We start from the raw sequence: 4547 nt of genomic DNA on the forward strand, positions 1-4547 counted from the left end.
AGAACTTTATCTTGTTATTTTATTTGATAACCTACTTATCTCCTCTCTTAAAATATGCAGTATGTGTGTGTGTGTGTTTTTTTTAAGAAACACGGCCAATGAAAATTAGTTATGTAGCATGAACATGGTAAAAACCTTCATAATGTTCCACAATCTAGTTGGAGACACTTGGGGATATCACGTAATGAAAGCTGGAGATGTCTCTGCTAATACTGAGATAAAGAGCCATGATATTGGGAAAATAATTAGGAAGGTTGTCTTAAAAGTGAAAATAAAAATAGTAACCCAATGAACATTATTTTGATGACTGTATGAGGGCAATTATCTTAGGAAAAAATATCAGTTATTTGCATATCCATTTCTACATCAAATAACTAGATAACTTATATTTTCTCTGTATTAACTGGTTATACTTATAACAAAAAACATATATTTAATACTCAAAGCTTATCTGATCTCACTATTCATCTTTGGAGCCCCAGTAATTGAGTTCTAATCACATTTTTGTTGACTACATGGATGAGTAGATAATAAATAAAGGAATGAGTAAATGAATGAATGAAGAAATATGACTTCTGTGGGCATAATCTCCAAGCATTTGTCTTGTTGAGGTGAGTCACAACTATTTCAGTATGTCTTAATTTTTTCCACTAAGGTACCCCTGGCTATAGAAAAGCCTGACTGTGTTTTCCTATGGCTATACTGCCAACAAGCATGAATTGTTTTAGAAGTATCATATTTTGGCTCAAGTTTCCACACAAATTTTGCTTTCATCTATTTAACAAATATTTATTGGGAGCCTTGTATATGGTAGGCATTGCCCCACTACCAAGAGTGCATCAGTAAACAAAATGAATATAATGTCTGCCTTCTTGGAATTAGCATTCTAGGAGCAAGAGAAACAAAGTTTCACACAACTCAGTAAAATAACAGCTGCATTAAGAGCTATGTAGAGGAAAAGCAGAGTTCCACAAGACCTCCAATAGAAGGATTTGAACTAATGAGGGAAATCAGGGAAGGCATCATAAGGAAATAACTTTGAGCTGAGATCTTGAGAGTGAGTACCTGACCAAAGTAGGTGGGGAAAGAAGATTCTGAGCAAAGGTAATGTAGCATATTGATATGGTTTGGCTCTGTATCCCCACCCAAATCTCATCTTGAATTGTAATCCCCACATATGGAGCAGGGGAAGTGATTGGATTATGGGGACAGATTCCCCCGTGCTGTTCTCAGGATAGTGAATGAATTCTCACAAGATCTGATGGTTTTATAGATGGTAGTTTTTACTGCGTTTACACATGCTTTCTCTTGCCTGCCACCATGTAAGATGTGCCTTTTCCCCTTCTGCCATGATTGTAAGTTTCCTGAGGCCTTCTCAGCCATGCAGAACTGTGAGTTAATTAAACCTCTTTTCTTTATAAATTACCCAGTCTCGGTATTCTTCATAGTAGCATGAGAACAGACTAATACAAGCAATATAACTGGATCAGAGTGAGAAAGAGGAAAAGTGACACAAATGACAGAGGAGAAACAGTTTGGGGAAGGATATTGGGAGCTTAAAGGATTGATGGAAAAGTTTTCAAATGAACAGGATTTAGAAAGCTTCAAAGAGCTAGGGAGTAGGAAGTCCAGGAAGAGTATCAGCACACAAATTGCCAGATCTGGGTGCTACCCACTTGGATGAATCAACTTTAACCAATTTCTGCCTCTTTGTCCCTCTGCTCCAGTTCCTGGAGCATCCTAATGGTCTTGTTTTCAATATGAGCTTGCCCCCACCTAGGGGAGGACAGAGTGCCTGTCTGATGGTACCCCCAGACTATATCCAATGGGAAAGAAATCATTTCCTAAAAGAAAAGGCTGGGCGCGGTGGCTCACGCTTGTAATCCCAGCACTTTGGGAGGCCGAGGCGGGCGAATCACGAGGTCAGGAGATCGAGACCACGGTGAAACCCCGTCTCTACTAAAAATACAAAAAATTAGCCGGGCGTGGTGGCGGGCGCCTGTAGTCCCAGCTAGTCGGAGAGGCTGAGGCAGGAGAATGGCGTGAACCCGGGAGGCGGAGCTTGCAGTGAGCCGAGATTGCGCCACTGCACTCCAGCCTGGGCGACAGAGCGAGACTCTGTCTCAAAAAAAAAAAAAAAAAAAAAAGAAAAGTGGAATGTAGTTAGGAAGTGGAATGTAGTTAGGAAGAAAGAATGAATACTGAGCTGCTCCAAACCAACAATGTCCACTACAGGTCGGCAGAGACCAAGCCATGAAGGGTCTTGTGTGTCATAAAGGACATTAGCCCTTATCCTAAGTGCAGTAAGGAACCTGCAGAGGCTGTTGAGCAGGAAGAAGGGAATAACATGATCAGGCTTACATTTCTAGAGGATCCTCTGGCTGATTTGTAAATAATGGATTAGAATGAGGCTACAGTGGAGGGCAGAGAGCAGCTAGGTCAGAGGCAATAGAGATTTGGCCTACAGTGGTAGCAGCAGGGCTGAGAAATTGTTCGATTCAGAGTATATTGTAGGGGGAATCTATAAGAGTTGGGAATAGGTTTGAAATAAGGGATAGGGGAGAGGAGGCTTCAGGTTTGGTGTGCATGGTTAATCTGCAAAATATTGGTTTCATTTTAATAGGAAATTGTGCCCTAGTTTAGGAAGAGCCTCATGAGATACAACTTCCATGACTTAATCCTAAAAACTTATTCACTTGAAGTACTTCCCAAGGGAAACTTCCTAACTACTTCCTAAGGGAAAAATCTGTCTCTGCCTGTAGATACTATACAAGGAGGTAAAATATCTACAATTTTGAAGGCAGGTCCCCAGTTTCACATAAGAAAACAAGCTTTTGGTTAGATCCCTAAGCATATGAATCTGCCCTCAACTAGCAACATAGAAATCCTTGGTTCCAGGCTTCCTCTGAGTGGACAATCTCAAGCTATCTGCTATTCTGTGCTTATTGGAAGCCCGACTGCAAGAAGCGATGGTTAGAGAATAGTAATATGGGCTGCCACCTCGCTCAATTTCCCACAGGGCTGCGCAGGTTTCCCCTTTCTTCGAATGGACCACTGGAGGGGTTCAAAGATTCGAGTCCTAATATGGGAATGAGCCTCTTTGATCTCTTCCGGGGCTTTTTCGGCTTCCCTGGACCTCGGAGCCACAGAGATCCCTTTTTTGGAGGGATGACTCGAGATGAAGATGATGATGAGGAAGAAGAGGAAGAAGGGGGCTCATGGGGCTGGGGGAACCCAAGGTTCGATAGTCCTCAGCACCCCGCCCCTCCCCCCCGCCCCACCGAGGAATTTGGCTTTGGCTTCAGCTTCAGCCCAGGAGGAGGGATACGTTTCCACGATAACTTCGGCTTTGATGACCTTCTTCAGCAATACGGGGGCCTGGACCTTGCCTTCCCATCCTCCTGAACTTCCAGGTTCTGAGTCAGAGACACCTGATGAGAGACTGCGGGAGGGACAGGCACTTCGAGAATCAATGCTTAAGTATCCAGATAGTCACCAGCCCAGGATCTTTGAGAGGGTCTTGGAGAGTGATGCAAGAAGTGAATCCCCCAAACCAGCACCAGACTGGGGTTCCCAGAGACCATTTCATAGGTTTGATGACGTATGGCCTGTGGACCCCCATCCTAGAGCCAGAGAGGACAATGATCTTGATTCCCGGGTTTCCCAGGAGGGTCTTGGCCCGGTTCTACAGCCCCAGCCCAGATCCTATTTCAAGAGCATCTCTGTGACCAAGATCACTAAGCCAGATGGGATAGTGGAGGAGCACTGGACTGTGGTGGACAGTGAGGGCCAGACAGAGACCACCGTAACCCAACACGAAGCAGATAGCAGTCCTAGGATGATCCAGAATCACCAAGACCTCCAGCCCTGGATGATGCCTTCTCCATCCTGGACTTATTCCTAGGACTTTGGTTCCAGTCCCGGTAGCCTTGTTAACCCTCAGAGGCCTTCAAGTCCTTTCCACCTCTCATCCATTGTGCACCATCAATAAGCCTAGCTTCTCCTCTTTCCCCCTCAGGGGCTTGGATATGTGGAATAGTGAATTGGGGGCATGTCAGTTTGTCACTCACCCAAACTGACCAATAAAACCTTTATTTACACTAAAAAAGAGAATAATAATATGAATATTTATGGCTAACATTTATTGAGTACTTACTATACACATTTAAAGATCCAATGCATTATTTCATTCAATCCTTAAAAAACTATTAGTAGGTATTATATTTTTTCTCATGCTATAGATAAGAAGGCAGATGACCAGAGAGGTTAAGAAGAAAACAAATGGGAAAAGTGGAATTTCTACCATTGTTGAATTATTATACATTCCAGGCATTTTGCTTAATCTCATGTAACACTTACCTCACAGGGCAGCTGTCAGGAGTACTATCTCACATTTATTTACAGATGAGGAAACAAGGGCTTTGAGAGGAAATGTCATTTGCCTGAATGTATCCAGCTAGTAAATTGCTATAATAGGATCTGAATCGGGTCTCTCCAACTTCGAATCTCATGTTTTACCCCAGGCTACTTCTCAAAACACTTCTATG

The 4547-nt window shown here is 43.0% G+C and overlaps 1 pseudogene; it reads left to right on the forward strand.

Annotated features, from left to right (window-relative positions):
• Window positions 1-3090: 3090 nt before the first annotated feature.
• LOC116811436 (HCLS1-associated protein X-1-like) lies at window positions 3091-3998 on the forward strand (annotated as a pseudogene).
• Window positions 3999-4547: the final 549 nt, after the last annotated feature.

The sequence above is a fragment of the Hylobates moloch genome, unplaced genomic scaffold (genome assembly GCF_009828535.3).
Source record: "Hylobates moloch isolate HMO894 unplaced genomic scaffold, HMol_V3 SCAFFOLD_7, whole genome shotgun sequence".
NCBI lineage: Eukaryota > Metazoa > Chordata > Mammalia > Primates > Hylobatidae > Hylobates > Hylobates moloch.